At 37.0% G+C, this 13,824-nt stretch overlaps 1 non-coding gene across 1 annotated transcript; it reads left to right on the top strand.

Moving 5' to 3' along the window:
- The first annotated feature begins 7,821 nt into the window (after positions 1-7,821).
- LOC143645321 (U6 spliceosomal RNA) lies at positions 7,822-7,927 on the top strand. The gene has a single exon (XR_013157045.1). It is a non-coding gene; the product is annotated as a U6 spliceosomal RNA (small nuclear RNA).
- The last annotated feature ends 5,897 nt before the right edge of the window (positions 7,928-13,824 follow it).

The following is a 13,824-nucleotide window of genomic DNA, read 5'->3' as shown; positions in this document are numbered from 1 at the left end:
CCTATATTTGAATGAAGATTTGGCTGCATATAAAGTTCTAGGTTTTAAATGCTTGGCTTCTCACTTCCAGTGTTGCTGTTGGCAAATCCATTTTCTCTGTAAACTTTTAGAATTTTCTCTGACTTTGTTGTTCTTGAATTTCATTATGTTTCTAGCTGCAGGCCTTTCCTCTATTTCCCATTTGGCACTCCTTGAACTGTTTTCATCTAGAATTTTCCTTATGTTTTATTTTGTTTTAAGTTTCAAGAAAATATTTTATATTTTCTAAAATACATCTAATAAAATTCCTTTATTCTGAAACCTGCATTTTTCAAATATTAGCATAGCTATTTCTATCATTTATATTTCTTAGCTTTTCTTTTATATATTATATTACTTTTCTTCATTTTTCTTTATCGAAGATTTGCTCTATATGGTTATATTAGTCAAGGTTCTCTAGAGAAATAAACCCAACAGAATGTGTGGGTATGTGTGTGTGTGTGTGTGTGTGTGTGTGCACAAATACTATGACATTTATTACAGGACTTGACTCACATGATCATAGGGATTGGCAAGAGCAAAAGATCATAGTGCTGGCCACAGATTGGGAACTCCAATGATGGTTTTGATTAATTCCCCTAGAGAGTCTGGTGGCTGAAGGAGAGATAGAAATTCTTCTTTTTTTTTTTGATGCTTAATACTATATATATATAGTATTTTTTTTATTAATTAACAGAAAAAAAGAAATTAACCCAACATTTAGAAATCATACCATTCTACATATGCAATCAGTAATTCTTAACATCATCACATAGATGCATGATCATCGTTTCTTAGTACATTTGCATCGGTTTAGAAGAACTAGCAACACAAGCAAAAAAGATATAGAATGTTAATATAGAGAAAAAAAATAAAAGTAATAATAGTAAGAACAAAACAAAACAAAACAAAACAAAAACCTATAGCTTGGATGCAGCTTCATTCAGTGTTTTAACATGATTACTTTACAATTAGGTATTATTGTGCTGTCCATTTTTGAGTTTTTGTATCTAGTCCTGTTGCACAGTCTGTATCCCATCAGTTCCAATTACCCATTATCTTACCCTGTTTCTAACTCCTGCTGAACTCTGTTACCAATGACATATTCCAAGTTTATTCTCGAATGTCGATTCACATCACTGGGAACATACAGTATTTGTCTTTTAGTTTTTGGCTAGACTCACTCAGCATAATGTTCTCTAGGTCCATCCATGTTATTACATGCTTCATAATTTTATCCTGTCTTAAAGCTGCATAATATTCCATCGTATGTATATACCACAGTTTGTTTAGCCACTCGTCTGTTGATGGACATTTTGGCTGTTTCCATCTCTTTGCAATTGTAAATAACGCTGCTATAAACATTGGTGTGCAAATGTCTGTTTGAGTTTTTGCCCTTAATTCCTTTGAGTAGATTCCCAGCAATGGTATTGCTGGGTCATATGGCAATTCTATATTCAGCTTTTTGAGGAACCGCCAAACTGCCTTCCACAGTGGTTGCACCATTTGACATTCCCACCAACAGTGGATAAGTGTGCCTCTTTCACCGCATCCTCTCCAGCACTTGTCATTTTCTGTTTTGTTGATAATGGCCATTCTGGTGGGTGTGAGATGATATCTCATTGTGGTTTTGATTTGCATTTCTCTAATGGCCAGGGACATTGAGCATCTCTTCATGTGCCTTTTGGCCATTTGTATTTCCTCCTCTGAGAGGTGTCTATTCAAGTCTTTTTCCCATTTTGTAATTGGGTTGGCTGTCTTTTTGTTGTTGAGTTGAACAATCTCTTTATAAATTCTGGATACTAGACCTTTATCTGATATGTCGTCTCCAAATATTGTTTCCCATTGTGTAGGCTGTCTTTCTACTTTCTTGATGAAGTTCTTTGATGCACAAAAGTGTTTAATTTTGAGGAGCTCCCATTTATTTATTTCCTTCTTCAGTGCTCTTGCTTTAGGTTTAAGGTCCATAAAACTGCTCCAATTGTAAGATTCATAGGATATCTCCCTACATTTTCCTCTAACTGTTTTATGGTCTTAGACCTAATGTTTAGATCTTTGATCCATTTTGAGTTAACTTTTGTGTAGGGTGTGAGATATGGGTCTTCTTTCATTCTTTTGCATATGGATATCCAGTTCTCTAGGCATCATTTATTGAAGAGACTGTTCTGTCCCAGGTGAGTTGGCTTGACTGCCTTATCAAAGATCAAATGTCCATAGATGAGAGGGTCTATATCTGAGCACTCTATTCGATTCCATTGGTCGATATATCTATCTTTATGCCAATACCATGCTGTTTTGACCACTGTGGCTTCATAATATGCCTTAAAGTCAGGCAGTGCAAGACCTCCAGCTTCGTTTTTTTTCCTCAAGATGTTTTTAGCAATTCGGGGCACCCTGCCCTTCCAGATAAATTTGCTTATTGGTTTTTCTATTTCTGAAAAATAAGTTGTTGGGATTTTGATTGGTATTGCATTGAATCTGTAAATCAATTTAGGTAGGATTGACATCTTAACTATATTTAGTCTTCCAATCCATGAACACGGTACGCCCTTCCATCTATTTAGGTCTTCTGTGATTTCTTTTAGCAGTTTTTTGTAGTTTTCTTTATATAGGTTTTTTGTCTCTTTAGTTAAATTTATTCCTAGGTATTTTATTCTTTTAGTTGCAATTGTAAATGGGATTCGTTTCTTGATTTCCCCCTCCGCTTGTTCATTACTAGTGTATAGAAATGCTACAGATTTTTGAATGTTGATCTTGTAACCTGCTACTTTGCTGTACTCATTTATTAGCTCTAGTAGTTTTGTTGTGGATTTTTCCGGGTTTTCGACGTATAGTATCATATCGTCTGCAAACAGTGATAGTTTTACTTCTTCCTTTCCAATTTTGATGCCTTGTATTTCTTTTTCTTGTCTAATTGCTCTGGCTAGAACCTCCAACACAATGTTGAATAATAGTGGTGATAGTGGACATCCTTGTCTTGTTCCTGATCTTAGGGGGAAAGTTTTCAATTTTTCCCCATTGAGGATGATATTAGCTGTGGGTTTTCCATATATTCCCTCTATCATTTTAAGAAAGTTCCCTTGTATTCCTATCCTTTGAAGTGTTTTCAACAGGAAAGGATGTTGAATCTTGTCAAATGCCTTCTCTGCATCAATTGAGATGATCATGTGATTTTTCTGCTTTGATTTGTTGATATGGTGTATTACATTAATTGATTTTCTTATGTTGAACCATCCTTGCATACCTGGGATGAATCCTACTTGGTCATGATGTATAATTCTTTTAATGTGTTGTTGGATACGATTTGCTAGAATTTTATTAAGGATTTTTGCATCTATATTCATTAGAGAGATTGGTCTGTAGTTTTCTTTTTTTTGTAATATCTTTGCCTGGTTTTGGTATGAAGGTGATGTTGGCTTCATAGAATGAATTAGGTAGTTTTCCCTCCGCTTCGATTTTTTTGAAGAGTTTGAGGAGAGTTGGTACTAATTCTTTCTGGAATGTTTGATAGAATTCAGATGTGAAGCCATCTGGTCCTGGACTTTTCTTTTTAGGAAGCTTTTGAATGACTAATTCAATTTCTTTACTTGTGATTGGTTTGTTGAGGTCATCTATGTCTTCTTGAGTCAAAGTTGGTTGTTCATGTCTTTCCAGGAACCCGTCCATTTCCTCTAAATTGTTGTATTTATTAACATAAAGTTGTTCATAGTATCCTGTTATTACCTCTTTTATTTCTGTGAGGTCAGTAGTTATGTCTCCTCTTCCATTTCTGATCTTATTTATTTGCATCCTCTCTCTTCTTCTTTTTGTCAATCTTGCTAAGGGCCCATCAATCTTATTGATTTTCTCATAGAACCAACTTCTGGCCTTATTGATTTTCTCTATTGTTTTCAATTTCATTTATTTCTGCTCTAATCTTTATTATTTCTTTCCTTTTGTTTGCTTTGGGATTAGTTTGCGGTTCTTTCTCCAGTTCTTCCAAGTGGACAGTTAATTCCTGCATTTTTGCCTTTTCTTCTTTTCTGCTAAAGGCCTTTAGGGCAATAAATTTCCCTCTTAGCACTGCCTTTGCTGCGTCCCATAAGTTTTGATATGTTGTGTTTTCATTTTCATTCGCCTCGAGGTATTTGCTAATTTCTCTAGCAATTTCTTCTTTGACCCACTCGTTGTTTAGAAGTGTGTTGTTGAGCCTCCATGTATTTGTGAATTTTCTGGCACTCCGCCTATTATTGATTTCCAACTTCATTCCTTTATGATCCGAGAAAGTGTTGTGTATGATTTCAATCTTTTTAAATTTGTTAAGACTTGCTTTGTGACCCAGAATGTGGTCTATCTTTGAGAATAATCCATGAGCACTTGAGAAAAAGGTGTATCCTGCTGTTGTGGGATGTAATGTCCTATAAGTGTCTGTTAAGTCTAGTTCCTTTATAGTAATATTCAGATTCTCTATTTCTTTATTGATCCTCTGTCTAGATGTTCTGTCCATTGATGAGAGTGGTGAATTGAAGTCTCCAACTATTATGGTATATGAGTCTATTTCCCTTTTCAGTGTTTGCAGTGTATTCCTCACGTATTTTGGGGCATTCTGGTTCGGTGCATAAATATTAATGATTGTTATGTCTTCTTGTTTAATTGTTCCTTTTATTAGTATATAGTGTCCTTCTTTGTCTCTTTTAACTGTTTTACATTTGAAGTCTAATTTGTTGGATATTAGTATAGCCACTCCTGCTCTTTTCTGGTTGTTATTTGCATGAAATATCTTTTCCCAACCTTTCACTTTCAACCTATGTTTATCTTTGGGTCTAAGATGTGTTTCCTGTAGACAGCATATAGAAGGATCCTGTTTTTTAATCCATTCTGCCAGTCTATGTCTTTTGATTGGGGAATTCAGTCCATTAACATTTAGTGTTATTACTGTTTGGATAATATTTTCCTCTAACATTTTGCCTTTTGTATTATATATATCATATCTGATTTTCCTTCTTTCTACACTCTTCTCCATACCTCTCTCTTCTGTCTTTTTGTATCTGACTCTAGTGCTCCCTTTAGGATTTCTTGCAGAGCTGGTCTCTTGGTCACAAATTCTCTCAGTGACTTTTTGTCTGAGAATGTTTTAATTTCTCCCTCATTTTTGAAGGATAATTTTGCTGGATATAGGAGTCTTGGTTGGCAGTTTTTCTCTTTTAGTAATTTAAATATATCATCCCACTGTCTTCTAGCTTCCATGGTTTCTGCTGAGAAATCTACACATAGTCTTATTGAGTTTCCCTTGTATGTGATGGATTGTTTTTCTCTTGCTGCTTTCAAGATCCTCTCTTTCTCTTTGACCTCTGACATTCTAACTAGTAAGTGTCTTGGAGAACGCCTATTTGGGTCTAATCTCTTTCGGGTGCGCTGCACTTCTTGGATCTGTAGTTTTAGGTCTTTCATAAGAGTTGGGAAATTTTCAGTGATAATTTCTTCCATTAGTTTTTCTCTTCCTTTTCCCTTCTCTTCTCCTTCTGGGACACCCACAACACGTATATTTGTGCGGTTCATATTGTCCTTGAGTTCCCTGATACCCTGTTCAAATTTTTCCATTCTTTTCCCGATAGTTTCTGTTTCTTTTTGGAATTCAGATGTTCCATCCTCCAAATCACTAATTCTATCTTCTGTCTCTTTAAATCTATCATTGTAGGTATCCATTGTTTTTTCCATCTTTTCTACTTTATCCTTCACTTCCATAAGTTCTGTGATTTGTTTTTTCAGTTTTTCTATTTCTTCTTTATGTTCAGCCCATGTCTTCTTCATGTCCTCCCTCAATTTATCGATTTCATTTTTGAAGAGGTTTTCCATTTCTGTTCGTATATTCAGCATTAGTTGTCTCAGCTCTTCTGTCTCATTTGAGCTATTGGTTTGTTCCTTTGACTGGGCCATATTCTCAATCTTCTGAGCGTGGACCGTTATCTTTTGCTGCTGGCGTCTGGGCATTTAGTCAGATTTCCCTGGGTGTCGGACCCAACAAGGTTGAAAGATTTTTCTGTGAAATCTCTGGGTTCTGTTTTTCTTATCCTGCCGAGTAGGTGGCGCTCATGGCACACGTTTGTCTCACGTGTTTGGAAGGGATCCCCCCAGTCACCGATCTCCGTGGCCTGGGGATTTTCGATCCAATTCTCTCCGTTGGTTCGGGGGGCCGCGCGTGGTGGGTGCGTCAGCCGCCGCGGCTTGAAGAGACCCTGTGGCTGGTCGCCGACCGCAGCAGGCCCGGGGAATTCGCCACCAGACCAGGAAGTCGCCCGCAGGGGAGGGCCGTCGGTCACCGGCCACCGCGGCCTGTGGAATTCCCCACTGGACCAGGAAGCCGCCCGAGGGGGAGGGTCACCGCGGCTTGGGTAGCCCTCTGATCCGAGACTCGTAGCCGGACCCGGAAGCCACCCGCAAAAGAGGGGCACCGGCCGCCTCGGCTTGTGAAACTTGCCTCTCCGAGACTCTCAGCCGGCCCGGGAAGGAGGGAGGGAGAATCTCTGGCCGCCACAACTGCCGCTGCTCGGGAAATCGCGTGCCACTCGGGGATCTCACCGCAGCCGAGTCTCGCAGTCAGACTAGCCAGTCCAGACTGGGGTACGCTGTGTGTCCATTCCCTGTCGTGGCCCCGGGAGCTGTTCTGCACTGTTTCAGTTCACCTAGTAGTTGCTTTAATTGGCTCTTTCTCCAATTTGTAATTTGGAAGAACGCAGACGCTGTTTAGTAAGGGAAGTGGGTACTAAGTTCCACTTTCAAAAGGCTCAGTATCACAGCACAGTTGGCGCTACACTTTCCCTTAGAGTTTCATCAGGTTAAACCAAGAATTTTCAGTCCTAAGATTTAAGCAGCAGTAAAGGCAGTTGTGTGCAGATGGCCGAGCAAGAGAGAAATGGTGAAAACTTTCTGAAAATGATGCGCAAGGGAGGGGCTGTGTCTGTGATTACCCACAGCCATCCCAATGGGTCTAAATTCAAATCCACTTCTTCCCATTTTATTACCAAAATGTCAGTTTGCTCGTGATTTTTTCTCATTAGTTAATGGATGACTGTTAGAGAAAACTCAAAAAAAGTAATATATATTTAGTACTGCACCCGCACACTGGCCGCCTTCACTCAACCGAAACCCCAAAGCTCCTCATCAGTCCCACCAGTGCCGCTCCGCCCCGCCCAGGACCCCTAGATCTCGAAATTCTTCTTTTTGATGGCTGAAATAATCAGTTCTCTTAAGGCCTTAAATGATTTGACGAGACATCCCTCATTGCTGAAGGCAGTCTCCTTTGTTGATTGTAGATGTAATTAATCATAAATGTAACCAAATGATTGATGATTTAAATTCACTGAATACCCTCACAGTAACAATCAAGTCAGTGCTTGCTTGACCAAACAACTGGACACCATAACCTAGCAAAGATGACACATGAATTTAACTACTACAATGTCCTTCCAATGAATTATATTCATTCTGCTATTTATCTCATCTAGTGAGCTTTTTAAAAAAATTTACTATTTTATTTTCCGTGTTTAATATTCTTTTAGTTCTTTCTGTGTTTTCTTATTCAGTTTCAAATTGTAAGCATCTTCCTATCTCTTTTATCAGGCTGATTTTAATTTTTCAGTCCAACTGTTCTAATATCTTTGCTTCTGATAGAATCAATAGTCTAGTTTTATATATTTTTTCTGAAAGTTATAATTCTCAAAAATCTTATAAGCTTACTTTCTGCTGAGATTTTGGTTGTACTTCAGGCAAAGCTCACTTGGAAAATCTAGTTAGTTTTCATTACAGCAGAGAATTTTTGAGTCAGTGCTCACTTTGGCAGCACATATACTGAAATTGGAACAATACAGAGAAGATTAGCATGGCCCCTGTGCAAAGATGACATGCAATTCATGAAGTGTTCCATATATTTTGAAAAAAACTTTTGAGTCATAACCTCACCTTTTGATTTAGGGAGAAACAAAATTAGGGGAAGTCACTCCTTAGACTGTAATTCATAGCCTAGTGAATTACATCATTTGTAGCTCCCCTAGGTTTCTCTTCTTCACTGAATCAAAGACCACTCCATCAGGGGATGTGAGTTGGGTGACTGTTGTGTACCCCCAAAAAACCACATTCTTTCAATCCTAATCCACACTTGGATTAGGTTTAGGGTGGGATCTTTTTAATTGCTTCCATGGAGATGTGACCCACCCAGTTTTGGGTGGGACCTTTTGATTAGGTGGTTTCCATGGAGATGTGTCTCCACCCACTCAAAGTGGAGACTCTTAATCCACCCACTTAATCCACGTATCAGAGTTCTTTAAGAGAGAGGCATTTTGTAGGCACTCAGAGCCAACACAGGGACATTTGGAGGTGCAGAAAGAAAATGGCCCTAGGGAAGCTGTTTGAAACAGAAACCAAAGGAACAGTAAATGCCAGCCACATACCTTCCCAGCTGACAGAGGTGTTCTGGACACCATTAACTTTCCTAAAATCAAGGTATCTTTCTCTGGATGCCTTAGTTTGGACATTTTTACGGACTTAGAACTGTAAACTTGTAACTTAATAAACTTCCCTTATAAAAGCCAACCCATTTCTGATATATTGCATTTCTAACAACATTAACAAGCTAAACTATGAGTTGTTGCAAATGCATTGTGTGAATCACTGATAGACACAAAGAAACAGAGTAGGAGAAGTAAGAGCAGAATTCCACAACTCTTTTTCTATTTCATCCTCCCTAATATGTCTGCCTTTTCTCTCATGCCAAAAATATTATGCATATAAGCACCACTTAAGAACTATGCTCCATTAAATCTGTGCCCCATCTCCCTACCTTTCTTTGGGGGTTGTCCTTGAGAGAGGAAGCTTACAGGTCATGTTAGTTCAGTATCTTGTTTAATAACTGAGTCCCTTTAAATAATTATTATTTCACTAACAACCTCAAATACTTACAAAAATGCCCTAAACCTTCTCCTGTTTTGGTCTGTAAAATATTTTGGGAAGAAACAAGTAAATAATGGAGGGTTTGCAATTTTTTCGAGTTTCAAAATAAAATAGATTGTTTTTGAATCAGAAAGTATTCTCAAAACCCCCTAACTCAATCCCTGATTTTATGAAATATGAGGCTTATAAGTGAAGAATCATATTCAAGAATATGTGAGTGGTTGGTGGCAGAGCTCAAACTAGAAAAAATGTTCTGACGGCTTGTCACATAATGTGGGCCTTTTTTCTACTTCCTTCTCCACTGCTCAATCCAAGAATATGCTACTCTTCCTCTTCCCTCAGATTTCAAATTATACCCTCAAATGCATACTCCAGAATTGGGAAATATTTGCCTTTCACATCTTATAAACATTCATCCTCTTTCAGCATTTGTCATTCCATTCTGAAGAATTTTTATCTTTTTGTGTGTACTCAATCATCCCCTTGATCATTTTAATTGCCTCATTCTATAGTTTTCCTACCTTATTATGTCTCAGTTTTAGTGAATAGGGTTTCAAACAGGAAAAATGCATTTCTGATGGACTTTCAGCTAATGGTCAGCATCTGTCGGCCATTTGGGCTGCAGCTGCACATAAGCAATAGTGGTCAGTGACTCCACAGTTCTTCCTCATTGCAGCTGACCCAAGGAATTCAACTTACAATGTGTCTGTAGACAAATCATTTAAACCCTGTAGACCTTGTTACCTTCCTGGCAACAAAGGGACAGAAACTCTATATGTGAAGAAAAGAATTATTGATAAGTCCTCAAAGAATTTCAATTCCTTGAAAATGCAGATCTGATAAGGGTGATCCAGTTTGATGGAACAAGGAAGAATACACACATTTGCCAAATTATTTTTAGGATCCTCAATGTTATTTGTTATTTGTTACTGATACTCAAATTGTGCTGATCCATATTAACACAGGTAATAAACAATTTCCATAATCAATTGAAATCCAACCACCTCTCCCTACCTAAAAATTGATCTTCACGTTTGCTTTCCCACTTCTATTGCATCATCTGCTGTGTGAACAAAGAGAGATAAGTTTGGTTTCTTTTTGAAAAGCATCTAGACAATCCCTTCAATCTTTATGATGATGATGATGATGATGATGATGATGATGATTTAAATAATGTATAGTTTCTGATAAAAAACTTTTTAAAAAAATTTTTAGAAAATGTATAAAAGTGCCAAGAAAAATTGATAATCATCTATAGTCTCATTACCACCTCTAACATTTTGGAATATTTCCATTCAGTCATATATTTTACAGCTTTATATACTTTTGTATCCTGGTTTCAGTGAATATGGAGAATTTTCTCACATCATTAACTGTTTCTCAAAACATCATTTGTCCCAATCACACACAACGTTCCATCCTATACTTAAATTATACTTGTTCTTCCCTTAAAGATTACTTTGTTTACTTTTCTATTTATTTTTAAAATGCTTTGGTAAACATCTTTGCTCACATCTTTGATGATTCTGAATGACTGATTCCTAAAAGTAAAACTACTAGTTCAAAGAATATTTCAAAGACTTTGGTACCTATTGCCAAATGATTAGCATGCTTAACTAAACTTCACCCAACAAATGTCACAAAAATAAAATAAAATATAAGTAATTTGAGGGCAGCCCATGTTATAATCTCACTGAACTGAAACCACCTGCAGACACTCAGCTTATGATCGACACTAACATGACTTTACTATTTGATACTTTGCATTCATATGACTTCACCGTCTTGACCCAGAAGATGAAATTGCCAATAACTTTACTGTTTTCAGAATTTTTTAATAATTCCATTCATCTCAACAACAGACTATCAACCTACCTTCATGAGGGTAAATACTCCCTTCTTAGAGCACTGGATCACTGCTGGACTCATCAAACTGTCTACTCTTTGAGCCTTGCTACAAAATCCTGACCTGTGTGTCCATCAACCCTAAAGTATTTATCACAGTCTTGCCCAATCCCAGGCAGACCCCCTCATTGAAATGTTTCCTTAAACCAGACCCTCAAAGCACACAAATATCCCACTTTTGACCTTCCCTTACTATAATAAGCAGTAAACTTGGCTTTGCCTGGTGGAGTTATCCCAGTCCCCCACCTTCATACTGGGAACCGATGACAGTGCCTATTGAGAGCCCCTATGGTGCAAGCAAGTTTGCTCTGGGCTCATAGTCATGCTGTCACTCTATCCTAAAACAGCCCAGTGAGTTAAGCACGATTACTCAACTTGCCAAATATGACATATTTAGAAAGCGCCTCTCTCATTATTCCTTTTGCCTGTAACTCTACACTGCTCTCTAGTTACCAAAAATGGAAATCCACTCTTTCTGCACTCTACCTTAGGACAGAAGAGATTCACCTACAACTTCTGTACATAGAACTGGCAAATAGTCTTCTCCCTCCTGATCCTGGAATTCTAGTTCCCATATCCTGTGGCTGCAGCACTTTGTTACCTGGAATAGAGACTCTACCAGCACCTCGAATTTAACCACTATTTTCTGCTCATGTTTTCTGTTATGAAAATTTTCCCTACATGCAGAGAAGTAGAGAGAATAGCACAATAAACACTAATATATCCAACTCCTTCATTTAACCGTTTTAAACGATTTTCATCTTAAATGTGTATGTTTTTCACAATGTAGCATTTCTGCACTTCCCTATGCATTGCTTTATAAAATAAAACAAAGATCTTCTATATAACTACAATTATTTTTCTTTCAAAAACTGCTCTTCCTTTGGCAACATGCCCATTTTTTCCATTAACTAGTGCTAGAAATTCCAGTATATTTGGATTCTTCCCGTACTTTTGTTCTCCCCCTCAATCCTGAGTTCAAATCCTTACCGATGCAGACAAAGTCACTGATTTTCCCATAGGGTTGATTCCTCTTGCCTACCTAGCTCTGTACTCATTCTTCCTTCTCCATTCCCACCCAGAGGCGGGTGCCTTTTCCTTGACTTCTGTGTCTGCCTTCCAGGTGAGTCTCCTGTCATACTCTGACCCGATGAAATTTCTTAAAACTCAATGCTGACTGAATATATCACATCTTTGTTCAAATGCTGCAATAACAGAAAAAAAATTTTCTGGACTCAAGCAACCCCTAATGGTGTCTCTGTTAACCTCCTGCAAAAAAAATCATATTAAGGGAAACTGGCCACAATTTCCATACACTGTAAGGTTAAAAACGTGTGAATGATAAAGTAATGAAAACATCAACCCGTAGATGTGAGGAAGTAGGAAGATTCACCCTCTCCCCACCACTACTCGGGAGACCCAAGGCACACACCAATCTGAAATCAAGGCGAAGTGGCCATGGTGTTCCTTTTGCCTGTGTATTCAGAAAATGCCATTATCTGCAAAGAAACACACAGTGAGAGGAGCAGGACAGCCAGCAGTGACTTGCTCTGGGATGTGAGCTTCCCCAGATCTATCACTTCACACATGTTAGCAAGAGGAAGGACGTCAGATGTTAGTAAATATTGGTGACATTAACTCTCATATTCTGATAAATGAGTAAGCAGATAGCAGTGTTAGAAATATTAATATCAGTCAAAGTAGAATGCAAAGTGTGAAACTTCATATAAACCAGAGTATAGTGATAATATGTATATTTCTAAGTGAATAAATAATTTCATGAATGTTCATGTACAGATAACTAGAAGCAGCATATACAAACTGTTGACAGGAGAATTATTGCCAGAGGCTGTAACACACAAAGACGTAGAATAGACCACTGCCCCCGCAAAAAGTATAGAGTATTTGATAATATACTTTTCATGTGTTCTTTATTTATTAATGATAATATACTTTTAAAGGTTGACTTAATCAAATTTTCTTCACTACAACTAGAGATGTACCTTATTTTTAAATGACCATGGACTATTAAAAAAGTCAATCTAAAAGGCCACAAAAAATACCAATAAATTCTAGTAGCAGAAATGACCTGTGTCACATTCTCTGACCACACTACAATAAGAATGATGATCTAAACAAATGAACAAAACTTAACCAATGGGGAATTAAAAAGCACCCTCCCATATGAATATAAGATCAAATGCAAATGAAAATGGATGCCAGTCTTGGAGAAAAGAGAAAAACTGGAGATAAAACTTTTCAAAGTGGTAGAGTGCAAATCTTAAATGCTTTACTATTGAAAAGAAAAAAATAAACATAATTATTCTTTCATTAATCTTGACAAAATAATTAAGAAAAACAGAGAAAATAAAACATTAATTATTTATTTTAAAATTATTTATTTAGCACTACTACAAAGGATACTGGGACCATACCAACAGATTTAGAAAATAAGCTTTAACTATAGGAAAATGCCATATCCAATTCCACAGCTATAATTTGAAGATTCAATTAAAATAGATAATGTACTAGAAAAACAAAAGTTATCAAAATTCCCTTTAAGAGTACAGAAAACTGTTTTTGCAACTGACCTGTAAGTTTGAAATTATTTCAAATTTAAAAAGTTAAATAAAATTAGTAAAAATGTGGAATATGCTAATAACCATGGAAGAATTTTAATAAACTATCAAAAATATTTGGGGACTTTAGAACTAAGTGGTTTTTAAATGGAAAATTCTGTCAAATTTCTTGGGAGTAGATATTCATCATAAAAATATGAATGTGTGTATATACATATACATAAACACACACATATACACACCTATACACACACTGTGCTGTCTATCCTAAGCATGGAATAATACAAATAAGCTTCTCAATTTATTTCATAAAAACACCAAAACACTGATTCCAACAATTGATAAGAGATCATACAAAAATGAAAAACTATAGACCAGTCACAAGTATGAATATAGA

This window comes from Tamandua tetradactyla, chromosome 8 (assembly GCF_023851605.1).
Source record: "Tamandua tetradactyla isolate mTamTet1 chromosome 8, mTamTet1.pri, whole genome shotgun sequence".
In the NCBI taxonomy this organism is placed as follows: Eukaryota; Metazoa; Chordata; class Mammalia; order Pilosa; family Myrmecophagidae; genus Tamandua; species Tamandua tetradactyla.
This window is presented reverse-complemented; position numbering and strand designations above follow the sequence as displayed.